Raw genomic sequence first — 27171 nt, forward strand, 5'->3', positions numbered from 1 at the left:
CTGAATGACACAGAAAATGTGAGGTCCAGGAACCATGAAAATAGGTCATGTTTATTGGCTGAGGTGACTGTGGTTTTGAAATGATAAACACCTCAATGTGCGCTGGCTGCAGTGACTAAGAAATTAAATAGGGACCTTGAATATAGAGCTGGAGACGACTGAGTTAATGCAGATGTTACCAATATACAGGGAAATAAAGACAGACCATTTCTGCAGTGCTGTGTGACAAATTTTGAAATACTTCTGAAAAAAAAAATACCCAAGAGTTCTAAAAGTCCTGGCTTATAGACTAAAAACGACTCTGTCTCGTTACTTTGTCAAAGCGTTAACAGTAAGGAAGATGTCTGGTGGTAGCAGAGGACCCTTGGATGTCACAGATAATGTCATAGTATAAGCCAAGACTGGTAACTGCAGTGGGAAACATTCAGACTGGAAAAAGTCCAGTGCTTCTGCTAATGGACCACTGGAACAGCTTACCTCAGACCATGGTAGATTTACCAACATTAAATCAATTTTTAAATGGGTTTGGGCGTCTTTTTAAATGTCATGGTTGTACTCAGCCTGAATTTTTGGGGTCTTCAGTACGGTCACTGCCTGGGGCCTCCACTTTCCCCTTCCTAAAGTCTGGATGTTAGGGCTTTAGGTGTCCACCCTCGGAGGCTCTCTCAGGCTACCCCTGCCCCTGAGCCACCAGAAAGAAGCACCAAATGTTTCTGGGTTTGTTTGTTTTCTCTGGGGAAGGGAAAGCAAAGCAGGGGGAGACCTGATAGGTGCCTTCAGTTCCTTCATGAATATTACAGAGGAGAGTCTTGGTGCATAGGGAAAGGACAAGAGATGTGGGACACAAGCTGTAGTGAGGGAAATTAAAACTGGACTTCAAGGTCTCTGCGCTGAGGGCAGCCAAGCACTGCAGCAGGGCACCTGAGGAGCCCCCATCCTTCAGGAGGCTTCAAAGTTGCCTGGACAAAGGCTGTGTGCATCCCATCGTAGCTGGGAAGCTGCGAGCAGGGGCTTGGACTGGAGCCCCGCAGAGGCCTGGGCAGCAGAGGCTGGACGGGGGGAGCAGGGGTAGCCTGCAGACCCAGGGCTTCAGGGTACCTGCAGCAAGTGGGAGCAGAGATCAGGCCTCACCTGCTGCCTCCCACCATCTGGAAGCACTTGTCTGCCTCCTTTTAGGCCAGTACAAAGCACTTTACATCAGGCAATCAGTGATGGCAAACAGATAAATCCTTCCCTTTTGCAGTGGAGAGAGACTATTAGAATTACTCCTCTCGAAAAAAAGGTGCCCTTTCAGAAACCTGCTCTGGATTTAGGGACTCTGCACAGTCCTTCATCTGTCAGCTTCCTCCCGCGTTCCTCGCATTTGATGGTTCACTGCTTTTAGATTTGTTTGTGCTCGACTATCCATTCCCGTTCTCCTGTGACTAATATTTAGTTGTACAGCACCACTGAGAGCCTCTGCAAGGTGGTAGCACGGCGTATAAGGGACCCAGAGGAATTCTGAAACAACCCTTTTAAAAAACAACAGCATAAAATAAATTAGGAAAAGGAAGCGGTTTCAGGGAAGGCTCAATGCTCATACCAGCAACCACAGCAGGGACAAGTTAACTGCTTTCAGGATAGATTTTGCCCCACCTGAAGTTGATGGGGGAGCTTTCTTCAGGTGGCAGTGTTTGCTGCTGTCTGCCCCCCATCCCTCCTGCTCTATGCTCCTTGTTTCATCTTCAGAACTAGAGCATTATGACTGCGTGTTGTAAAGATCCTGGTAACCTGTTGCTAGCTGTGTTTGTGATCAGAAGCTGCAGCTCCTCAGTGTGTGTGTCTGCTCTGGAGGTAACGTAGCAAACGGCAGGAGCACATCATATGGAGGCCAGAGAGGTTTTGTGGCCACCCCATGTCATCCTGGGGTCAGGTAAGGGAGGAAGATAATGAAATGATTCAGCCTTAAACAGAACTAAAGCCCCAGTGATTTTAATATGGAACCTGAAACCCAGCAGTCAGACCTGGCCGAGGGTCATCTGTCCCCTTCCTTCTCCTCTCTTCTTTCAGTGGGTGTGCCTCCAGAGAAGCTCAGATCCTGCTGGCTGCACTGGTTACTACACAAGTAACTGCTTTTATGAGCTAGCCTTGCATCTAGCAGGAGCTTGTACCAGAGGTGGCATGAAGGGGATAGGAGGTGCTGCCACTTAAACACTAAATTTCTGTCCCAACTAATTTATTCTAATATGTTTGTAAAGAGTCTTGTGAGTGTCTGGGCACTCCCTGGGCAGAGTAATAATCGCACCTTTGCTTTTCTGCTTTATATTTATAATCCAGAGCAGCCAGCCCTTGAGTAAGCATAAACTGCACTTCCATCATATTTCCATTTGGGTTATGAATATTTCACACACCTGCAGTCTCAAAAGCACCTAATTGCAAAACCACACTCAGACAGGGACTGAATAAACACTGTTGCTGATTCTTAATGAGCCATTAATCAGATGTTTAACTACAGGTAATTCCCCTGAGTCCTGGTGTCCCAAGAAAAATCTGTATTCCCCCTAAGACATAGAGAAACAGATGACTTATGAACAGGAAATTGCTAGCTGCAGACTGAATTTACGTCGGCTTCCCATGGCAGCTCCTAATGGTGAAAGGTAACATTTCTGAGTTTTATATGGGAGCCTAAGTCTCACTGGTATGAGGTGTGGGCACCAAAGGGGTATGAGGCCTTTGTAGGGGCTGAAGAGTTTTGTTTCAGTTGCTGAGGAGTACATTTTGGCAAGAGCTGGGGAGATGCTCTGGTTGACTCCTTTCTGTTGGCATTACTTGCTCTTCATGCAGGGGAGTAAGAGTCTGATACTTAACACAGTATAAAGGCTTCCCCTGGAAATCAGTATCTAAGGAGGCTGTGTATTCCAGCTGCATTTTAACAAGAGATGGGTAATCTTATGGCTGCTGTTATTTGTAGCTTTGCACGGTAAATTGAGAGTAATAAAATCCCCTACTTCAGAGCATAGAACAAACTTGGGGTGGGGGATAGGAAGGCAATTCCTTCCACCAGCAGTATTGTACTGCTGCTTAGGTCAAGCTGGACTGAAATGGACATTTCTTTAATGAGAAAAATAACAATTTCAAAATTTGGTTTAATTCCAAATAAGCCCAGAGGTACATTTTGAGCGTGAGATGGTGTGCAGGAAGTTCTTTGTTCAGGAGCACTGCAGTGTTCCACTAGAGTACATCAACATTTTTGAGTTTAAAGAGAGAAGAAAAAAAAAAAGGGAAAAGAAAGGTTTTCCTAATTTCTAAACTTGTGTCAAGATGTGGCTGATTTCATTCCCAATTTCACTGGCACTAAAATGTCATATTGCGCTAAGATGGCTAGGTGAGTTACTGATGCTCGTGACAGATCTGCTGTAAACAGCATTTCGTAAAGGACACAGTGGTTTTAAGAGCTTATCCTGTTCTCTTTGTAAAGTAGTCACACATTTTTGTATTATCCAGCCACAGAATGTAGTCGGTTTTCCTCGGAAGAGCATGCACATAGTGATGAGGCCAACCTACACATGCTAGATATTAGAAGAGCTCCAGGTTATTAACTATGGAGAAAAAAGGGTTTTAGACGATCTCTCCATCTGTTTCTCCCTCCTGTGCCAGAGACACAGTGTAGCAGACCGTATCTTTACAGACATTTTCCAGGTGGAAAATGTGCATACAAGAAGTGTGTGCATTAGCTCCTGTATCTCTTTCCCAAAGTGCAAATCCTTCCATCACAGCTGAAGGAGCCGTATCCCAACAGCAGACATCCATAAAGCTGACAGTTGGAGCCTCATTCATGCTTTTGCTCCCTAGATGTTATTTCCTCATTGGATGCTCAGTTTAGCAAAGTAGTTCTATAATAGCTTATTAATTAAACACTCATTGACACTCCATGACTGTCTCTTTTGCAGTGGAGTGTACAAGGGACTGCTTGAGGGGAGAATGAAATTGCTTGTGGTTGCCTTCTTGCAGAGGGACTCTGTGCAGCTGCGTTCTGCCTGCATTGGGCTCTTCCTCAAAGATCTGTGTAGAGACTGGACTGGAGGAGGCAGTAGAAAGATTTTGGGCAGCTGGGCATGGCCCTAACTTGTGCCAAAGCACAAGGAATAGGAAAGGAATAGATGGAGACGATACACAGGTCTGGCTGCAAGTGAAGTCTGCTCAGCAGCCACCAGCAGAGCCGCTCTGGCAAGCAGGTCCCATCACTGTTTGTGCTAAGGAATGGCATTGTGATACAAATAAGTGAAGCTCATTGACAGGAAAGGTGTTATCCTTCATCCCCCTACATAGGAAGGGTGGCTGGCTGTCAGCAGGCTCCGGACACATTGCTGCTCCACGGCTGGGGTTGCTGCAGCACAGTCAGAGGCTGGAAGGCATGGGCACAACAACCCACACTCACAGGTGCAATTACCATCTAAAACTGATATTTTAGTCCTGATTTTCAGAGTATCTCCAAAGCGGAGTGTCTATCATCTCTGAAGCTTTTTGCCTGCATGCTTTTCCTGAACATCTGTTTAGTTTTTCCTCCCAAATGCAGATTTTTGCCCTGTACTGTATTTGTATGAGCAGACCAGACAGATGGGCATTCAGCTGCTTTGTGCACACAAGTACAACCATTTTGCATATAAGAAAGAAAAAAAGACCCCATCACTGAGGAAAACTTCAGCTTTTGTATTAAAAAGTAAAGAAGAAATAAAGAACGTGGATGCAGTGATAGACACCTAATCTCTGAGATTTTGGCCCTTTATCATAAGACTGATGAGGAACAGTTTTCAGTTTTGATGTTCTGTTGGACTCATCAGAGGTTTTCCTGTCTTTACAAGGAGGGAAGTCTGGCTCAGCAGGCAGCAAAGTAAAGCAGCAGAGTAAGTCCGATTATGAGTTTCTTACAGTACAGCCATTTGAGATTTCATTGGTCATATGTCATCTTTTCCCTCAAAGGTTTCTGTGCTACCCTTGTTCTTGATCCTTTTTGGGTCCAGCTCCTGTCACGTTCATTTGCCTTAGTTTCAAAGATGTTCAGAGACATGCAGGGATCACTCAGATACCTGAGGAATACTGGGGAAGATGACTAGATGACAGGGTAGCCTGCTGTGCACACACAGCTGGGTGAAGCAGGGCAAAAGTTCAGGCTAGATTTACCCTGGGGATTTAAGTACTGGAATTTAATTTTGAGCTAATTTTGAAATAGTGAAACTTGATTTTCTATACTCCTGATTCTGCCTAAGTGAACAAGAGAATCAGATTCCTCTAGAACCGTCACAGTGAAATCCCAAGTACTTAAGCAGAGTTGGAGTGTGACCGAGGGCTGTGGCTGCCTGGGTAAATAAGCTCCAGCAATTCTCAGGTGCCCATGGAGGTGAACTCTGAGCCCCGTTTCCACCGGCACGGAAAAGAACAGCATCAAGGCCTTTGTGTTCAGTAATTTTGTCACAGTAATGTATTCAGCTCTCAATCACCTAAGCATCAAAGCAATTAAGCACAGGTTTTCTGCAGAGCATCTTAATTATGCAGTCTTCCTTGCGAATGACATGATCAAGCTCACATGGTAACGCAGAGCACGAGGCACGGGTGCCTGTCCCCTGCTCAGCTGCTGTCCCTTGCACCAGAGCTGTCACTCCTCACAGAGACAGGGGTTGGTGCTTGGGGATGTGGAGCCTCACCTCGTTTCCCATTCAGTGTCTTTGATCCCATTATTAGTACTGCTTGACCTTGAAACACCCTTTATTTTTTGTTTTTAAGTAGATTAAGAAGACGGCTTCTTGGAGGGCTTAAAAGACTCTATGCTAAAGATGATTTCTGCAACCTGATATGGATTACCATAGTTACTCTGTGTGAACATGGCAGCTTTCCAACTCCTCTGCCAGGAATGATCTAAAAGCTTTTCTTTTATTGTGTCTTGAGGTGAGAGCCTGGCTTTAAAAAGCTTTCAGAATTCTAATCTGTTCCTCCAGTTTGCTGGCACTGGGAGCCCAGTGCTACTCCAGCTCATGTCCAGTATCGCTGATAACCTGCAAACGACGCGTTGGGGATCTCTGATTGTGCATGTCCAATCACTTAGTTAATTGAGCACACAGACAGCCCAGCTCATGGATCCCAATTCTCTTCTTCTCTGATCTCTTATTCTGCCGGCCTCTTCCCAGGCACATTGTATGGGGCTCGTGATGCTCTCCCTTCTGCGTGGGATGTGCGCGGGTGCTGGGCCAGGTCTGTAGTTAGCGAGAGCAGCAGAATGTAAAGGGCAGTCTCTGGAGTCTTGTTATCTTCTTATGCACAGTAATAGCACAGTCTGCATGCCATTCATGATTTTTATTTAATAGAGTTTCCTGGTGTGTATTTTAGGATTCATTTAAAAATACATCAGTGATGAGCAGGGTAGGAAGAAGAAGCTGAGCCAAAAATTCTCTCTAAAAACAGACCGATAACTATCTTCTCCTGCCTGTAGCTGACATTTAGGAGTATTCTTATATCACTGAAAGTGATTTTTAAAAATCACTTTAAAAAAAAAAAAAAGGAGACTCAGGGAGAGACTTTTGGGTGGATTACATGATGCCAACATGAGTTGGGTGAAAGTGGTTGGTGAGTCCTGAGTTAATGTTGAATTAATGTTGGTTAGTGATTAGAGTGAAACTGGAAATGGCAGACTCTGTGTGGAATACCTCAGCATAGCTTATGGCACATTATTTATGATGAAAAATCCAGGTCTTAAGTTCTGCAAATTTCTTCCTTGGGATTTTATCTGGGGCTTTGCAGCACAGCTTGTCCCCATGGCACCCCTCAGACCACACCTGGGACCGGGAGCCTTTCTTCCATTTTATGTCTCTATTTGGCAGGTCCAAGATCTGCCAGGACAGATCCTCTCAGTCTCAAATCAATTCTTTAACTAGGAGGCTATTCTTTATCCTGCTGTACTGTCTGGAAGTGATAAATTATTGCTCTAGATAACAAATACTTTCTTCTTCTTCCCCACTGCTTACCCCTTGTTCATAGTACTGTCCTTCCTAGCTTCGACCCTTAACAGCTGGGTTAAAGGCTGAGCAAAAACCCAGGTAATGGTAAAATGTCAGTACAATTATATAGTCTAAAATGTCCAGAATGCTGATACAGACATACTGCATGTCCATTTATCTCACTCCTGAAACCAGTAGAAGTGCTCAGCGCCTGCATGGGGTCCCAGCAGCTCCTTCACTGGAAGTATTCTGCTGTGATCTTTGGTGGTGGGGCAGGGATTTGGCTGAGTGGCCGTACGAGCTAACTGCTGCTGTCGAGGTTTTCACTGCAGGGAGCCCCACAGCTGGTTCAGCTGTTTATGATCAGGTCCACCAAGCCCAGCACAGAAGGCATTTGAAATGCCATGAATATTTAAAACAAACAAAAATCAAGCCCTCAAGCATTTTCTTTTCCAAATCACGAGAGCCGTGACCAAATGCAGACATAGGTAGGTTACTTAATTAAAATTAAGCCTTCTTTTCCATTTCCCTTCTTTTCTTTTTCCAGCAGTACCCCTTCTAATGCCCATGGCAAGATTCATCAGCTAGAGGCTGTTTTTTTTATGAGATTTGACAAAGATCATTCAGGAGTCAATATTTTGCCAGCAGCTAAGTGATGAGTCTAGTGGCTTGCATATAATTTACTTATTTTCTTTCATTTTTTTCCCCTCTCCTCTTTTCATTGGGGTTTTGAGTTACTGACAGCAGAGCAAATGAGGTATGCTCATGAAGTATGAAGGCTTCACGTTTGTGCCATGCTTTGCTCCCGCCTCAGCTTCATTTTGCATGATTTCTGAATAACAGCAGGAGCACTAAGAAGCCATTGTGTCTTTATGTGCAAAACATACAGCTCTCTGCTGAATTCCTGGAGGTTTTGTTATTATTTAATGAGGTAAGCAACAGCAGTTCTGGCAGGGCAAAATGAACTTGTTTAAAGGAGTAAGGTGGGGACTACGCAAAGGGTTCCCAGATACCTTTAGGCTCCTTCAAATAACTTGGTCTGAACAAAAAGAGGTGGGTTTTTGATACAAAGAAATGTGTGTCTTTGTGTTCAAACTTTATAGAAATCCTCTGGGCAGCTGGATCTCTTCCAGAATGTGTCCATCCTTCTGCCCATAAGATCGTGGCCATGGCTTTGTACTAATGTAATTAAAGAGCAGACTTATCTGGGGCCCTAAACCACAAGACTGTGTGCAGCAGTGGCTGCGTGCTGCCAGGTGCATGCAGGAATGCCACAGGTCATGTATTATCTCTTTTGATTAAGTCATTTCTCAGCTTTTTGCAAGGAAAACCATAAAGAAGAATTGTTTGTTTGTCTGTTTTCCTTGGAAGTGTTGGTGAGGTGCTGTCAGCAGGGTGGCTGTGAAGGGTACTGGGAGGAATGGGACACGGTACCCCTGCCTTAGCCAGCTGGTCCCATCAGAGACCAGTTTTTCTGTGGCAGCTCCCAAAAGGCAGCAAATCCAGCCCCATCCCCCTGGAGGTAAAGGCTGCCTCAGGAGTGAGATAATGCTCAGCCGGTCATATGAAAAGTGTCCGTATTAATTTCAGAGAGAAGGCTGTTTTGAAGAAGTATTTCCTGAGAGCCAAGCAGGCTGGTTAGTTTGTAATCACTTGGGTTTAAATAATTCAAAAGCTGATGCAAAACTGAATTAGTAAATAGTCTAAATGGCATGGCTTTATGGCAAACTTTATCAAAGAAACCTAATTCTGCTCTCTGATTATGTTACATGTCTGCTTGACAAAACCGATTGTATAAATTTAGTGCATTTACACTTTTGTAAGGTGTTTGACTTGGTACTGAATAACGTGCTGATTAAACATTAGCACTATTCAATAATGCTGGAACATACATTAAGTGGATTAAGAGGTGTCTGATGGAGCTCAACAAGCAGCTCCCAATGGAGAACTGGCACTGAACGGACCTGGGGTTTCTGGGGCACGTGAAATCTAAGTCAGAGCATCAAAGCCCTCCCGTGTTTGTATCAGTGGTCAGCAGTAAGACACAAGATGAAAACATTTTGCACAACACAGAGATCAAGAAAGAGGGATGCTGAGAAGAAGTAGGGGGTGTGACACTGAGGAACCTGAATCTTTTGACAAAGATGATGAGAAATCCATCCAGCTAGATGTTGGTCTGTCCCCGGGCACAGCCCTGCACACGGGAGCACAGGTAGCAGTCATGGGAAGAAGGGTGCTCCAAAATGCCTCCGTGCAACCAAAGAACCTCTGTGATGGTCTGGCAAAAGGAGTTTATGCGGCCTTTAAATGTGTAAAAGGAAAAGAGGTAATTCTAGTTCTATGTGCAGCATTATTAAAACCAGGTCTGAACTAGCAAAGGACTGTGTTGAAAATTTGAAAGGATATGGAAAAGCTGGAGAACATGTAGGAAAAAATGGTTGCAATTATTTGAGGGTCAGAGGAAATATCTGACAATATTTTATTATTATCAATTATCTGAAAGGTTTGTTTGACCAAAGGTGTGTTTGTTTGACCAAAAAAAGTTTGAGGTGATTTTTTTTGTGTGCATGAGTCTGTTTCTGGGAAGAAAATACTACATCCTAAAAGTCTCTCTGATTTATCAGACAAAATTGGAAGAGCCAATGTTTAAAAACTGAACAGGATATAAATAATGAGTTGTGTGTTTTGTTTTTTTGTTTGTTTTTAACTGGAAGTTAACTTGGTTGTTAGAGCAAATTCTCAAGAGGAAAAAGAGGATTCTCTGCTCTTTGATGGCTTCAGAGTGAGATTTGCTGCTTTTCTCCCCTGTTGGCTATCTTGGGCCTTATAATTGTGTTCGATTAGAGATAGCTAGGTAAAATGTAAGCATTTGCTATAAGGTCAAATGTAGATCTAAGGAGTCTTCCTGGCCTTCGATGTGATGAAGCTATAACTGCATAAGTTGATCCTAAACGTGATGTCACCTGTTTTCAGAAGGAGTAAACCTTACCAGCGTTATTAGCTCCCTTGCGTGCGACAGTTGTTGCTCATACATTTTTAATGTTTTAATCTGGAAAACTCATTGACATTTTGTTTGGAAACACATGGTGCCGCTCAGCAGTGGAATACATTTCTTCCCAACGCTGCGCCATCTGGGGTGTGGGGGGACTGGGTCTGCCTGGGGGCCCTTCTCCATCCAGCTGCAGAGTTTGAGGGGCCTGAGCTGTTCCACAGCCACCAGCGTGCTTTGTGCTGAATTAATATCGAGGCCACCCTAGCTGGTGCTGGGCTGGGCTTTGTGGTGTGTTCTGGATGCCCTCCCGGCTCTTCCACTGAGCTGGAGCTCAGCTCTCTGCTCAGGATATCAGCAGCGACAGGCAGAGGTATGATAGAAGGAAGTGATTTATGAAGAAAACCTCATTCCAGCATCAGACTTTAAAGATTTAGAGGCAAAAGGAACAACTACAGTTATGAAAAATGTCAAGAACTGTTTCCCATTAGGGAGCAGTCAATGAATTTGCTGCAGCTTGGCCAAGCTGTGCCTGCCGCCTTACGCAGGCTTTCCTAGGGCTCTAGTTTTGATATCAGAGCAGTCACCACCTCCTGATGGGTCTGTGCACAGGAATGAATGTCTCTCTGCCCTTCAGCTGTTAGCCACCCTGAACATAACTTATCTTTGTTAAGAATTGCCCCATTTGGATACAAATCTTGCACTGCTCTTGCTCCCAAAGGCTGCCCAGCGCATTGCCGGGCAGGGGATGCCATCTTCTCATGGTTAAAGCTCCCCCCAGGTGAAGTTTGGGCTGATATTGCCTCAGCCGTGGGCTCAGTGCAGGGTATTCGTTGTGGATTTTCCCTCACGTTGTTACCGTAATGACTTACCCATTTCTAGCAACTAAACCTCAAAGGCACCCGAATGCCACGGAGCTGGCAGTGACCTTACAGACCTCGGTTACTACAATTACGGGCAGCAGCCACAACGCGCTCCGAGGCCATTGTGTCTAAGTGGAAAGGAGAGAGTGGTGCAGGGGAGCCTTTAAATTCCAAAGCGAAACTATAATTAGCTGTAATCGCACCCAGAGTAACTTCACTGCTATAATTCTCAGCAGGAAAACAATTACATTGCAGCAGTATAACCAGACAGACACGCTGTAAATACAAAACATCCTTTGGAAATATATGCTCCATATTCTAAATACATTTAGAATTAAGGCAAACAATTCTTTTGTAATTGGGATTCAAGGCAGACGTGCTGATTTTTTTTTTTTCATCTTCTGCTTCTACTTCTTTTTTATTTCATAGACATACAGATCTTCAGCGTAACTTAATATGTTAATGGCACACACAGGCTGTTGTTGGAGGGGTGGCAGGGAGAGCTGACCCTTGCACTCAGTTTGTCACTCTCCCCTTTGCAGCTGGTTGCTTCTGAGATGGGAGGGGACATTTTTTGGGGGGGGGTTGCAGGTACCAGAAAGGATGCAGGGCTCCTGAAGCACAAAGCCAGAGCTGCTTGTGCCTGAGGGATGCGGCGGCTCTGAGGAGCAGGAAGGCAGCAGTTGATTCAATACCCTCGGTGCAATCCAGTCACTAGAGGGGAATAGAGCACTGCAGAGTGAAGCTGCCAGTGCTGCGGGGTCTGCCTGCCCCGAGTCCTGCTGCTCTGCTGGATCCAGCAGGAGGGAAAGGGCCCATGATTTCCTTGAATATCTTTATCTGGGGGAGAAGGCTCAGGGCTGATGTTGGTCGTCATTCTCAGTGGTCAGATGTTGATTTGCAAAGTTGTTTTTTTTTTTTTCTTTCTTTCTTTCTTTTTTGTTTTTAATTTCTGGGTTTGAAATATATTTCTAAAATCTTGCTCAAAGAGCCTTGGACATACGTAAAGGCAGTTTTTAGGAGCTTTATTCAGGTTTTGAAGGGTTTTATACAGCACACAACTGAAGCTGCTGAAGGAGGGAAAATTTGGCCATTTGTTGCTGCCTAACCCGGCTCCTCTTGGAGAAGGGGAACCAGACAGGCTGGGAGAGTTTCTTCATTTGTACCATACTTCTTCCAGTTCAACAGGAGAAGAAGATAAAGAGGGACACAAAAACTAAAGTAAAACAAAATAAAAAGCAAGGCTCTAAAGAAATGTATTTGAAAATCTGCACAGCTCTCTAGGAACAGACGTATCTTCTCTATATATTTTAAAAAATCATCCTGGTGCAACACATTCAATACGATGGTTTTATAAGCCTCCAGGAAGCTTTTCATTATCCACTGAATACTTCAGGTGCTTTACTGTGGGGGCAGCGTATGGGTTTACATGGTTATATCCGCCAATCTAAAGGGTACAGTTTCATGTGTTGCAATGCCTATCACACATTCTGCCCATGACAGTTAAGGTTATTGCCAGATGTTTTTAGTATTTCCTGTAAATTTTCATCGTATTCCACAGTAGGACAGTAGGGTGAGCTAGGGTTAGGAATGGTGAGTACTAGTGTCCGTCATGAGTAGAAATACACATTATTGTCCAAGTCAGAAGATTGGGACAATGCCTTCATTTCAAAGACAGAAAGAACCAAAATTTCACATTTTGGAAAAAATAAAGAGAGTGACAGAAAAGAAGGAAAAGAGAGATCTTCCAGAGATCACAAAGCCAGACCTAGCAGCTCTTTATTGCAGCTCCGAAAAGTTTTGAAGTGCAGCCTATAACAATAAAATACACGGCTTGAGGGGAGAGCTAAATCAGGCTCCCAGCGCAGACCAAAGCCTTGCTCTCTCCCTGTTTGTTGCCTCAAGTAATGGCTGGGAAGCAAATGAAGGGGAGTACGGCTGGTGTTTCACAGCCACTGTACAACCCCAAAGCCACTTCTGCCTCGTATGAGGCACGAGGAACATGTGGCAGGTCTCTTCTCCATGCTGGCAGGTTATAGACCTGTTTCCCCTGGACATGCCTGTTTTCCATGCTTGCTCTATCTTACCCTGTGCGGGAGTAGGGAAGGCAGGACCAGGATGGGGCTTTAGATTTATAATCATTGAATTTCCACTCATGCTTTCTGAGAAAACACTGGTTTGCGTGTATCAGAGCTGGAGCTTGCAAGAACACAGTCACAGTGAGGGTGAATACGTGTGTGAAAGTGCAGATGTATGTATGCACATGAGTATACATGCCACAAACACAAGCAAACATGCTTCTGCTACAGCTCACAGCTTCTTGGAGCTTCTGATCTGAAGAGAACAAGAATTTTACTTTGAATTTGTAATCAGAAGTCTGTCTTTGCACTTATTTGCTGTGCTTAGAATCCAGGAAGGCACAAACAACACAGGCTAGGGAGGAAAATAAGCAATTGTCTTTGTGGTTTGCCTATATATATAGCATTAGTTTCACACACAGAGTGACTCACTAGCAGCAGGTGTCCCGCTGTTATGCTGGGCAGATTAGTAATGCTAGCGAGGGGGCTGCTGGCCGTATATGGCGTCCCCACGGGGAGCTAAAAATAGTTGGTGGACTCCCAGCGAAGTAAAAGTATTTGTGGGCTTTGAACGGAGTCTGCTTCTGAAGGTAAGAATCAGAGCTGATCTTTTTAATCTGCCATTTCCTTTTTTTTTTTTTTTCCCTCCCTTTCTTTTTTCTGCGTGGAGCTTGCCTTGGCAGTCGATCTGCAAATACTGTCTGGCAGAAAGCTGGGAGATCCGAATTATAAGCAGTTATTTTTGTGGAAACAGGGAGGGGAATGACCGAAGGAAATCGGTGTAGCAGAGGGCATTCAGACAACAGAGGAAAGCGTCTCAGTTAGAAATAGTTGTGTTTTCTCTCTTTTTTTTTTTTCCCATCTCAGCTGTTAGAAAATACGAGCAGCACATGAGCAGTCCCAGCATGTGACTCTGCTCTGAGTAGCAGGCGAGCAATTGCTTGTAGTTACACCCACCGTGATACAAGGCCAGTGAGCAAAGTTTTCGGCGGAGTTACTGAAACAGCAGAACAAGAAAAGAGAAGAGCTGTGTGCGTTTCTGAGATACGTGCAGATCGGTGTGCTACCTGTGCTCCGCGGAAGCGTGGCTGAGGCTTTTCAGCCTTGCTGCTGAGTGCCTGTGTATCTGTATATTCAGACATACTCATAGGCAGGCTACTGCCTGAAAGAAAAATGTTGTTGAAGGGGAAAACTGGGGAGGGTAATAACTATGTATGTGTGTATGTACCTGCATGCATCCAGATGTGCATGGATGCAGGGATGAGATGAGCTGCTGGCCCGCAGGAAGGCCCCACGGTCACTGTGTTGTTACCCCCCTCTGGCTTTGCACAGAGCAGAGATGGAGACGTAGGGGCTGAGCCTCATCCCTGGAAAAGGAGATACAAGGGGTGCCCGTCACACCAGAATAACCTTACAGGCCACAATGGATTCTCCCTGATTTTTCAAGTGGCATCCCTGATATTGATAACAAGTGGCTCCTGCGGTCTGGAAGCCCAGTAACAACCCGACAGACCCGCGCTGGGAGTCCCTGAGTGTCACACGCCTGCCTGAGCACACCCGGGCACCCTCACGGAAAGCTGCCATGTCCTCTTTGCCAGCTCCCCTGACTCCAGCCCCCCGGGATAACATTTTTCCGTGCGTGCCTCCTCCCCTGCCCTCCCTTAGCACTGGTTTTGGCAAATGAGCTCCAGAGAGACGAGCGTGCCCGGGGCCCAGCTGCGGTGCTGCAGGGGCAGAGGTGGTGCTGCTTTGATCACGGCGCAGCTCCCGCTGCCTAAGATCCTGCAGTAGGTGTGAGAGACACCTCTGGTGCCTCGGACACCCAGCTGGTTGTGAGAACTGGTACCAGTTCCCTGCTGGGCCGGCAGCTCCCTTCCGCCCACAACGAGGAAGAGCAGCGAGCTGCAGAGCAGTCTCATTTTAGCCCCGTGCTGTTGGGTCAGCTTCTGCTAGCATCAGCGTTAACGGCCAAACTGACGTTAATTTGAGTGGGAAAAGGGCTGAACTCAAATTAATATATGCTGGCCTGTGTAATTATCTTTATTGGCTGCTGGGGAAGGAAGACCTTATTCACTGCATGCATTTCTCTGGCTGCCTGGCCGCGCTCCAGCGATGCACCAGGCTGTGGGCAGATGGGCTGGGAGAGGGGAACAGGAGGTCTGTGCCTGTTCAAGGGGGGCTGTAATTCCCTCTCAGCCCCAAATGATTATATCCGGCTTATTTCAGACCAATAGGTAATGGAGCAACACCCCCAAATACGGTGAGTGGGATTTAGCTCCAAGCACTTGTGGAAAACTTTTCCTGTTGAGTCCAAAGTCCCAAATCCCGATCTCTGTGAACAAGCACAGAGGAGAGCACGTAGGTTTTACTTAGCGGTCAGTGCTACATTTCTAGACTGGTGAAAAGAGTGAGAATTGGAGAAAATAGCGGTATACTTAGAAGCACAAGAAAACTGGGCAGCTTTGCTAAGTGCTCGGGATGGACATAAACTGAAGAGAAATCCTGTTTGGCTACAGAGAGAATCTGCTGGGGTTGGCGGTCTGGAACTCGCTGTACAATAATTGTTTCTTCCCCAATAAACCAATGTATTGACTGGGGTAGGCAGGAAGGATTTGTCCCGCTGGAGCTCTGCAGGGCATTCTTATCACACTGCTTACCTCTGATGGTCACAGCTGATACTCATATGTTTTCCTCCGCTGGGCAAACTGGATATGACAGAAGACAATGTAATTTATTATTTTTTTTCTTCTTTCTGAAAATGAATTGCTACGTATGATCTCGTATGCTCACTCTTGCATATTTATGGGGAGTCCCAAAATCTAATTTCCATTGTGCCTGCTCCTGGTTAGCACAGACTTCATTTTGCAACTTCTAAACAAATTCTCTTGACAAAATAATGTTATGGCATATTGAAAGACAGTAGACATTTTAATACAAGCACGCTGAATAATCGATTCTTCCTGAAAGCACACATCAGTGTTATCTTTGTGGTAGCTAAATGGTTGGTTAACGTAAGGAATGTAGTCCCAAGATGGCACAGGAACGTTTGGAAGGAGTTGTTCCCAACCCTTGCATAGGCTCCCCAGTGCCCTTGACTGTCCCTGTTTGCTGTGAGAGGGTGCACAAATGATTTGCAATTGAGAGGGCTCTCCAGCTTGTTTGCTTGTCTTAATAATTCATGACAAGGACACCAAGGTCCGAACCATGCCAGGCACGTTCATAGGAAGGAGGTAACCACGGTGGATGCTGTCAGTAATCTTACTACGAAGACTAGAGCGATTCTTTGGGCCGGTCTTCTTTAGCTGGCCATCTGCTTTGCATTCCCCGGTGGTACTTGGGCTTGGATCTCCAGTTTGTTTGTCATTTCAGTCTCCCACTTTATTATTTCCAGAGCCAAGTGAACCGCTGCCAATGCCAATGCAATGAGATTGCATTGTGAGCTTTGCGACATGGTATACTTTTTTTATCTTCAAGCCTCAGCTCCTGGAATTAGTTGATTATGCTAGAATCCCAGCATTCATTTGAAAAAAAAAAAATGAAAAAAGGGAAAAAAAGAGTGGATCTCTGCTCCTCATGAACTGAGGGAAAAAGCTTGAAAAAGGATCCCTGCAGACATAGTAATCACAAGCTAAATAAAAAGAAGCTGCTTTTTTTTTTTTTTTTTTCTTTTCAATATCAGACTGTTTTACAGACAATCATCCTATTTCTGAGTCTCTCACTCACAGTTTTTGAGTGCTGGATGCTGGCAAACCTGAGCAGCAGCTGTTCATTTCGAAAAGGCAGGGAAAACAAGTAGAGCCAGCCCTAACAGGAAAAGTTATTTATCTTCCCCTGTGCTGCCTTTTCCTCTGCCCCTGTTGCGTGTTCCAGCACGTGGTTCCTACTGGGAACCCATTCCAGCAGCTTCGAGCACAACCCACATCCCAGTAAGTCCAGTGAGAAACGGGAGGACGGGAGTTTGTGTTAAGTGGAACCGTGATTCCCTTGAGGTCAGGAGCAGCAGCTGCTGCTGTCACTGACCCCATAACTTTAAATAATCTTAGCTACAGCCCCATGGCATTTGTGTGTTTGTGGCCCATCTGAAACGTGATGAGGGTTTGCCCAGTTTTGGGGTGGAGACTGGCGCTGTTTCCCCAGCCTGAGGATTTATCTGGGGTGTGATTTCCAGAGCTGGGCAGCGCCCACCAGTATGCTTCAGCATGCCCGGAGTACTCTTCTCATACTTCTATTTTTCAGTGGGAAAAGAGATGACATTCAAAACTGATTGTAAGGAAATATGCTGCTGGTCTGGATTTTTTATCATCCTGGGCTAGGCCCTTAGGGAAGCATATTTGCTTTTATAGTTTTTTTCCAGTAACTAAGTGGAATTAGCTTTCCCTGCCATTGCTGGCCAACTGGATCCAGTGCACAGTGACACAGTCAGTGGGAGGAAAAGACAAAAACTGGGATGAGTTTGCTGGGGAAAGAATTAAAACTAAAAAAAATAACAAAAAAGAAAGTGAAGAGCCATAGGTCAAACTTGGTGCTGGCCTCACTTGATGGGTGCTAATGAAGGATATGGTGCTAGATACTTCCCATTTTTTTTTCTTATTTTTTTTTTCTTATTTTTCATTATTGAATACATTCTTTTGAATTCTTCAGCAACGGTCTTACAGGCATAGCTCTGACACTGCTGCTTGAGCAATGTTTCCACTTAACCTAAAAGGAGGAGTGCATGCCTAGAGGTGCATGTACAGGGCAGGACTTCAGTGCAATTTCCATGCACTGTTGAAAAAACATTTGTCATCAGTTGCAAGCTTTTTAGATTGGTAAGAAAACAACTTCATTGGGGCTCCAAACTGTGATTTTGAGGTGGAAAAAAGAACCTTTTTTTTTGGTTAATCTAAGCTTTTTTTTTAATATATACTTTATTTCATTTTTTTCTGGTGTTTAGTGATACTAGGTGGCCATGAAGACTGCAACATCCACATCAGTATCAATTCATCGAGTCACAAAGTAAAAAAACCACAACTGACTTTTGATAAACTTTTGTGAATGAAATTTCTGTTCTGCCAGTGATTATCTCGAAGGTCCACATGTAACAATTGAGTTAAACTGACGGAAACGATCTCTCTGATTTGTGCGTACCTACTGCTGTTAAAGTCCTGCCACAGCTCATCAGTGATCATTCCTCTTTCTCAGAAAAGAAAAATAAATCAAGTCCTTAACCTGGAGAGGGGGAAGGAGACCTGAAACAGGGTAACATCCTCAGCTTAGGTTTTGGTTTTATAACTTTATCCCTGCCTAATGTCATTTTGTTGGATATTGATTTTACAGATCTCTAGTGAATCCAAAACTTGGCACTTCACTGGAATTTTAAGGCTATCTGAGCTCACCCAGAGGATGGGAAGAGCAGCAGACAGGCATGGGATGGACAAGTTCTCTGTGAATGCAGGTGCCACTTTGTCCTAGTAAATACCAGTCAGTAGCTACTGAGTTTGCTGTGAACTCTACCAGCTTTCCACCACAATTGTTTAACTCCACAGTAACACATGGAAGACAAACATCCATTGCCATCTGGTGAAACCAAAACACTCGCTTGTAATGGCAAAACAATCACAATTTTAAGGTGGAAACACTGTTTCTACTGATCCTGTCTGTAATGAATGAAACTTTTTCCCAGGAGAAGTGCTGTTGAGCCGAGGGCCTGCTGCTGCAGGGACGCCACAGCCCGGTGTGCGGGTTGGGTGCTCAGGGGCCAGCTGGACCTGGCGGCCGGGCTCTTTTAGGGCATTTCGGTGCAACCAGGAGCGGGTGGGCCGCCTGGGCTTAAATGAGCAGAAAACCTCGCTTCTGATTTGTGCTGGATCCTTTGGAGGAAGCTGATTTCTCTGTAACCTCCGAGGGCAGGGGGAAAGGATGGCCCTGGAAGCGTCCTCTGGTGCCAGCCGGTTGTGGGTCGGGGTAGGCTCTGGGGGGAGATGTGGGGTGATGCCCGTGGCGGCTGCTGTGGTGGCTTCCCCCAGCCCCTGGCCAGCTCCTCGGAGGGAGGCTGCTGGGTGTGTGGCCACAGCATCCTGTGCTGAAAGCCTTTGGTAGGGAGAGGGATGAGGAAAAGGGGGGGGGGAGGGGGGAGAAGGGGAAGGGGGACAGGAAAAAAAAAAGGGGGGTGTGGGAAAATGGGAGGGAATGAAAACAAGAAGGAAGGGAGAAATGGGGAAAAGCGTGAAAAGAAGGAAAAGGGCTACCAGGGAGAAAAGTGGGGTGAAGAGCGGGGAAAAAAGAAAAGGGAAAAAAAAGGATGGGGGGAAGGAGAAGGCAACCCCCAGACGTATCAGAGGAGCCGAGGCTCTCCGGGGGGGGCCGGTGGCGGCGGCGGAGCGGGCGGGGCGAGGCGGGAGGCGACGGGAGCGGGGCCCGCCCCCATCCCCGCCGCCCCCCGGTGCTGTCCCCCCATCGCCGCCGCCGCCACCAGCGGGGGCCGGGGCTCGGCGGCCGCGGATGTGCGGGAGGGAGGCCGGGAGGGAGGCGCGGCTGAGCGCCGCGGCGTGAGGCAGCGCCGCGCCCCCGCTGCCGGAGGAGCCGCTCCGCCGCCGCCGTGATGTCCTGAGAGGGGCCGAGCCCCCCTCCCTTCACCCCCCAACTTCCCCCCTTCCCCACCCCGCACGGCGTCCAGGTGAGCGCAGCGCCCGGCACCGCCCGCGGGAGCTCCGCTCTCGGACTTGGCGGAGTTTCGGGGCTCCCCCCGGGGATGCTCGTCGTGGGGACACGGAGCCCCCAGGGGGTCGTGTGCCCCCCCCCCCCCCCCCCCCGGGGTGGGTAGCGGTGCCCCGAGCATCCCCTCCTCGGTTCCTTTATTTGCGCTCCCGGAGGGCGAAGCGGCTCTGGGCGTCGGGAGGATGCTGCCTGGCGCTCGGCGGAGCTTTGCGGGGTGTGGGGGGGCCGTGTTTGCATGGGGGGGGGCGCCTTCCCTTCGGTCCCTTCCCTAAAGAGACTTTTGGAAGTGGCGCTGTGCGGGGCGGCCCCCCCCCCCCCCCCCGGCCGAGATGCGCGGCAGGACGGAGCTGGGGAGCCCACCGCCGCCGCTCGGGGGTGCGACCCGGCCGGAGGGCTGGAGCGCCGCGGGAGCAGCAGCAGGTAAAAACGGAGCAGCTCTGGGGGGGGACCCGCCGGCTGTGCGGGGGGGTTGCGGCACCGGCACCCCCCCCGGGGGTGTCCAACAGGTGCTCCCGGGGCCGCTCCGCGGGTGCTGAGCACCGCACAGCACCGCGCGCACCTGCGCCTCGCTGCGGGAGCTCTTCGGGGTGCCAACTTCTGCTGCTGAAATGCAAGCCTACGGCATAGGTTTTTTCCTGGGTTAATTACTTCTTTTTTTTCCTGTCGGGCAGTTGGATCTAGCGAGAAAAACTTTTTAAGGAAAGCAGTAGATTTGCAATCAGAAACTGCTTAAGAATTACAGAATTGCAGAGGTTGGTTGGTCGTACTGATGGTGTGCTTGACGTTGTGGTGGTCGTCTGAGAGGAGAGTTAATGCTGCAGGAGATGCGTTTTGGGCTGCAGCGTTAAGAATGTTCATTGAGGTGGCTTTGCTTTAGGAGTTGTGAATTTCAGGTATAGCATGTAAAATGTAAAGACAAAAAAAAAGTCAGATAAAAATATTTATTAGGCTATGGAAGGATATAAAAGCCGTGGATTCCCAAGTTAAATCAACTTTTAAAATAGCCTATCCTTAGACAGCAATTCACATTTTTCAAGGGGAGAAAGGATGGGTGAAATTGACTTGTCCAAATTAAGTCAAAATGAATTGCTTAATATTCAGAGGGGTTGATAAATGAACCATTAAATCAACACTTGCATAGTGGCTCTTTGAAAAGAAAAATGAACAACTCTCAGTTGTGTGCTGCACAGAATAGGTCAGCCAGCGACGTTACAACATTAGTTTGCTGAAGTGAGTCCTCCTCCTGCTAACAGATAGATTTGCTCCGTGACACTTCATAGGCGTGGGGACGGGCTGTTGTGCCCTGTGCCATCAAGAGTAGAATTGTCCCACTTCCAGCATCTCCTCAAAGGAGGGAAATCTTGGTTGTGTTTCATTTAGTATAAATTGACATAATTCTATTGTCTTCTCATTGCAATGTATATCCAGTTTGGTATTTCAGACTTTATTTTTTTTTTTCTTTCAAGGAAGAGTTCTATTTTGAATGCCAGTTTGAGACAAAATGATACTGATAAATGAGAAATAGGACTCACAATTTTGAAGCAACCCAGTCAAGATTACTTATAGTAAAAGCTCTGTACTACGAGAGCTTCACCTCTTAGTAATACAGTGCATGAACTTTGCTTCTAAACTCTTTGATTAGCATAGGTACAGCTGTTGCAATATTCTGGTTGCCACTGAAAAAATACCTTTGTCTTTGCCCCTTAAGTCCTTGAAATTCTTGCACTGGACTGCAGTGAAGACATTGACTGTGTTGTGCTTTCTGGAAGCCTTTAACGTTTTGTTTGAAGAACTATGGATCGCATCCCCCTGATGTGTTTCATTTGTGCCTCTTTGCTTTTGCAGGTAACTTGGAAACGCTTTTAAAACTTAAAATGTGACAGTTCTTTTGCTTTGTGCATTTAAAGCAAGTATTACCAAGAGGAAGTTAGAGAAATAGATTCTCCAAGCTCCAAGAAGGTGGGATTGTAAGCTGCTTCATGACTTTGGAAAGCTCCTTGCCTACATTTCCTGTGGCCAAGAGCTATTCTGCATGCAAACCTGCAGACAGGCAGGGCCATTTATTCAGGTGCTGATAATTATGTAAAAGAGTGTTATATAACATGGTCTGTTGCTCCTTATTTAACGCGATGTGTGTGGATGCAATATGCATGCACATATCCGCTGGGTGATAGGTTATTAGGTGGGTGCGTTAGAAGTTGCTTGAATGCATAGGAAGCTTTACACGATCCACAATGAGGCGGATGGACAAGGAGATGTGTGTGCTCTTCATCAGAGGAGGTCCTGGATCTGGAATTGCCTTTGGATGGTTAGTGTCTGATGGTGGTGTGCGTTTCTGAATTGTTTTGCTGTTCTTATGGCCCAGGGTAGCTGCAGGTATGTTTGTGCACCAGCAACTCTGGTTCGACTAGTCTTCAGTTGCTTCAAGTCATGCTTAAAAATAAACGTAGTACAAAGTTTTCCTGAAAAACTACCATACCTTAGACTGTATCCTGCTGCTTCTGCTTCCTTGCTTGCTATTTTCCCTTGAAATCATAATGTATTTCTTTAGTTCTTTTGATAAAGACTTTAACTCAAGCTTGCTGGGAAATGGTCACTCTATGTTGAGAAAGTGCTGGCATCTTATTGACTTATTTTGGAAATAGTGGAGAAAAATATAAAAGATTCACTTGCATCGATTAAAGCCTCCAGGGCAATCTTCTAACACTGTCGCACTCCATGTGAAAAAATAACTTTCTCTCTTGTCTACTCCTGCTTTTATTTCATTTGTGAGAACCCTAGGCTTTGTTACCTGTTTACATCAAGTCCCCTAGGGGTGCTTAAGGAGGAAAGTATCTTAGCCTAAAAGCTCCCATACACCATCACCCTCGGAGTCCTTTTGTCTTTGGCTACCAGCGGATGTACTTCCTGACCTGCTTCCCTGCCTCGATGCCATCAGCCTCCAGAATCCTAAAGGAGGCAGGACTTGCACCAGCCCACAGCTCCTGGCCCCGGAAATATTTCCTGAGTGACTGTCAAAAAATAATTAGCAGCTACCTTGGTGCTTTTCTGGAGGTTTTGGCAAGATAGCACTTTAGGTGTTGCTTAATGACAAACTTTGATTTATGAGGGAACTGCAAATGCTTGAATTTTTGGATCAGGAATGAACACATGCGAACTTTCTGTATTTGATCTGCAGCTTTCCAGCACTACATGCAGCTAACAGCTTGTCTCTCATTGATTTTAATAAGGGATTTTTACTGAGTATGCTCTTTGAAAACATGTTGGTGGTTTTGTTTGTTTGTTTTTGTTTTAGTTTGATAAATACTGAAAAGAAACCAAAGAACTTTTCCTGGCCCACCAATCAAGGGGTGGTGTAAGCATGACTGTGTGTTTCTGTGAGTCCTGCACATTCTTCCTCCCAACCGTGATCAGCTGCTCGCAATAACAGCACACCTGGACGTGGCTTGTATCTGGCTGGTTTTTAAACGATTCAAAAGGACCCAATTGACATTAGCAGGTGCTGGGTCATGCTTGAAATTATGCTCTTCAGGTGTCATGTCTTTACTTGTTTCTTCTTTTCTCCCCCATTTCTGCCATTTTTAGCTGCTGTTTTGTTGATTTTGAGTGTAGCTAGTGAAAATGAATGTTTTTTGTAGCCTTCAAAAAATGGGGAATCTTGCTTTTCAGTAAAGACAGAGTGCCGTGGTCATTATCTGCTTCTCTGCTTAGCAAGGGAGGTTGTCTGGTTCCTCATGGAGTTGAAAAGTTTGTAAAACCTCAGCATTGCGCTCAGTTTACCAATAAACAGTAAGTTTTGATTATTTTGGAATTTAGTGGTGTTTTTAAGAATCTGGCGATGCACGGGGAGCTCACTAAATGTAGTGCATTGAAAGATGGTGAGCTGGGCTGCCTCTTAGAAAACCCGACAGAGGATGGAAAGCCCGAACATCGGTATTGTGGCAGTACCTGTGCTGCTCCAGTCCTGCCTCCTCCTGGGGATGTGATCTCAGGGAGGCTTTGAGATGGGAGGTGTGTAACTGCATTTTGTGTGCCTTGGGACTTCCTTGCTTTCCTCCAGCATGCACATGCCAGGACCATCAACCAGGTTCTAATGCCGTGTCATATGAGTTCTCCTAAGGGAACAAAACCACCCAAGTGTTCACTTTTGGATGCCGACCGTTCCCATTACTGTCCCTCTTAGTCCCCATGGGTGCTGGAGAGCTACCAGCAGCGCAGAAGAGCGGTGCTGGGCCCACATCCAGGGGGGTGTTGCCTGCTGCTGGCCTGAGCCAAGATGTGTTAGGAACCAGCCCAGCAGCTGAAATGGCGGGGTGGTGTTTCACACCTTCCTGGTGTGGAAGGCATGCAAGCAATAGGACAGGATCGCTTCTTTGTAGATGTACTTGTCAGGCTTAGCCATTTAGTTTGGATCTTTCCTGCCTTCTCTGGAGGTTTGCCTGGTGTTGGCCACCAGCTGATGTACCAGTTTTGACACAGTGGAAAACGTGAGCAGGTACCAGCACCGTGGGGGCTTGTGTTGGCCGTGTTACTGCTGTGTGGGGTCTGCTCTGCTTGGCAACCCTGTGCGCGGAGCAGCTCTCTGTGGGCATTCTTCCTTTTTTCTGGTGTTAGCCTGAGAATTACAGTTCGTTCTCTTGCAATACTGATGTGACTTGAGGACCTTTTGCTGAAAGGCAGCTTCGTTATTCTCTGTAGTGCTTGAATTGCTCAGCAGAGGGAGAACAGACCGTATTGCACGAGGCACCCAAAAATGCCAGCAGCCAGCGCCACAGTGCTCAGACTGATGGCAGGGAAAGGTGTCCCAAAGCCTCTGATTTTTTTTTTTTTAAATTCTTTTTGTTTTAAAGCTCTGAGCTAAGCTTTCACCTCTTGGTTAAAAGTAGCTGCATCAATCTGTAGGTTAATGAACTATCTCAGGTGGCAGAAGAGGTGGCTGTGATTTTTTTTATATATATATATATATATATTTGTCCGAATCCAAGAAGTAGCATGCCTAAAAGTATCTTGTAGGTCTGAGTGGAGCTTTCCAAAATATCCAGGAGGAAATGCTGGAGTTGGCCTTTACTGACTGAAGCTTTACTGCACATCCAGAGGCTTGAAAGAAAACAAAACCACCAAAACAAAACCTCACAAAAACAAAACCCCACAAAATTCCCCCCTTAAAATAGCTGAAATTCAAGCAGCAGGTGATCCACATGACCCACCTCCAGGCCAGGTCTTTAAGAGTCATAAATCGCCGCAGCTCCACTAACTTCCGTGGTGCTCCGCCAGTTGTGCTGCTAGCTGGAGGCCTGTCCTGCTATTTTGGGGGGAAAGTTTGAGCAAAAGATTGTCACTGAGGTGTGTGGGGTGCGTGTGTGTTGTTGGTTTTGTCTGAAGGTGAGAAAATATTAGGTTAAAGAGTGAAATCTGTGCTTAGGCAACCAGATAACGTGTCTCTGTAGAGATTTGCTCGCTTGCAGCGTACTCTGCAGAAATACAGGAGAATCAGACGTTTGTTTTTTGTCAGAGGTGTCAGTTTAGTGTGATAAGAAAACAGTTGTTAAAACGCTGCTGGATAACAGTAAGACGATAATCATGAGGAGGAACGAAGCACCGGGAGGTTCCTGCAGGTGGGTTGAACACGGCGCTGCTTTGCGGTTGCAGCTTGCTCCCCATCCCCTGCTGACCCAGCGGTGGCTTGGCCTGCTCCAGGGCTGGGTCCTGTGTCTGCAGCTCCGCATCGCCGAGGTGCTGCTGGCTGAGGTCTGTGAGTGCAGCTGCTCAAACTGCTCGCCTGGGAGCACGGCGCTGTGCACGTGGAGCAGGGCTCACAGCACTGCCTGCGCGTCCAAAGGCCTGACTGGTCTCTGCGGTGGATGCTTGCTAAATCAATGGAAGAGTCCTTTTAAAGCTTGACTCGAGAGGCTGCGGAGAATGATGGTAAGGGTCTTAACTCCCTTTTAGGTAGCCCTGAGGAAGCTTAGACAGGGAAATGTGCCCAAGTGGCAAACGTGGAGTGTGCAACTTGGCAAGCAGAGCCTGGGAAGTGCCTGCACATCAGAGGAGGCTCTCCCATCTTCTACGCTCCCATTCCTACTAGATACAGCTTGCTCTGTTGTGAGGTTATAAACCAGTCTGTATCCCTGCTCCTAGCCTGGGTCTGCCAGGTCCTTCCCAGCATACAAAGCACCTGTATCGCCTTCAGGCACCAGCCGTGCCCTGCCCGGAGCAGGCAGTGGGGGTGATGGTGCTGAGCGGATGCTGTTAGCAGCAGGAGAAGGAGCTCTCTCCTGAGGAGAGTTCATCTCTGCTGGATAATGAGCTCTGCTTCACTCAGGACTGAATTGCTGCTGTACGGATCACAGCAAAGCGCAAATGAGGATGCAGCGCTGGGCACTTCCTCCAACCTCTCTTATACATGGCAAATAGCTAATTAAAGGAGAGCTGTTTTGAGCTATTGGACTGCTGCTAGCCTGAGTTCTCACAGAACAGTCTTATGCAGTTTGACTTGCTCCAGTAACTTTTTGAAGTCTTTTAAAACTGTGTGTTGCAACAACCCCCACGTTTTGTTCTGACTTTTAGCCTGTGTTCAAGATAGGAAGAGCTGAGGTGTTGGCTGAAGCTTGGTCTGTGCTGACCGTCCTTGTGTATATATGAGACACATAGCCATGGAGTGGGGCTGGAGAGGCATTCCGTGATCTAGAAAATAACCTGTAAATCTGTCTCTTATTTATTTTATTCACAAAATTCTTGATGCAGAACATATGCACTCTTTTGGAGTGTCAGCATGCGTAGCTATGCTCCTCTTGTGACTTATTTTATGGACATAAATGGGATGTAAATGGATTTTCTACCTTATGTTGTCTTTCCAAAGGAGGAAAAAATTCACTGTTTTTGCTGTCACACTCAAGTAAAACATTAACCCTGAATTTCACCTCTTTTATTTTACAAAATTTACAGCTATTCCAACTTTAAAATTTAACTTTTCAGTGTATGTGACTGTTCAAAAATGTGAATACAAAATGAACTTTAGAGCAACAATACCTTGTTTAACCTGACTGCTTTTTTTATTGTTTCAATAAGATCAGAGAAGAATCATAGCCCTTACAGAGTAGAGCTTAGTCTTCTGCTTACAAGTTGGTCCTGAACAGCTGAATTATTTTGCAGTTTTGTTTGCAGAGCTTGCCCAAGCATTTTGTGTTAAATAAATAAACACAAGATTATTTACTGTTCTAGAATAGGCACTGCGAAATCCACTTCTATCAGTTCCCGGTTAACAGAGGGTGCTCCAAAAGGCTTGCCTTGCATGTACTGAAATGTGATTTTTTTTTTTATTTAATTTGTGGTTTCTTTTGTTTGTTTGTTGTTTGGGGGTAGTGATGAAACTGCAGTGCTTTGATAGATTGATTTTTATTTCTGGTGGAGCATAAAATACACTGAAGAGGAAATAGTCGCTGTGAATGAGATATTCAGAAGCAAGTTGTAGGTTTGAGTTTAGCTAATAGGGAAGAGGCCAATCCTCCTGTCACTGGTGTCAAGGAAAACACTGGGAACGGAGTCAGCCACGCTGTAATTACCAACAGATGATGACT

The 27171-nt window shown here is 46.1% G+C and overlaps 1 protein-coding gene across 5 annotated transcripts in view; it reads left to right on the forward strand.

Annotated features, from left to right (window-relative positions):
• The window catches only part of SGCD (sarcoglycan delta), a 526559-nt gene that overhangs the window by 167955 nt on the left and 331433 nt on the right, over positions 1 to 27171 (forward strand). For 2 of the 5 annotated variants that reach the window (XM_083798651.1, XM_083798653.1), the window contains exon 1: positions 19327 to 19553. The exons of 2 other annotated variants lie outside the window; for them this stretch is intronic. The gene's annotated coding sequence lies outside the window, so the exon portion shown is untranslated. Of the gene's footprint in view, positions 1 to 13423; positions 13489 to 19326; positions 19554 to 27171 lie in introns of those variants that run through there. One more of the 5 variants, XM_083798652.1, reaches the window with a different exon arrangement.

Source organism: Anser anser (genome assembly GCF_964211835.1).
Source record: "Anser anser genome assembly, chromosome: 14".
Classification (NCBI taxonomy): domain Eukaryota; kingdom Metazoa; phylum Chordata; class Aves; order Anseriformes; family Anatidae; genus Anser; species Anser anser.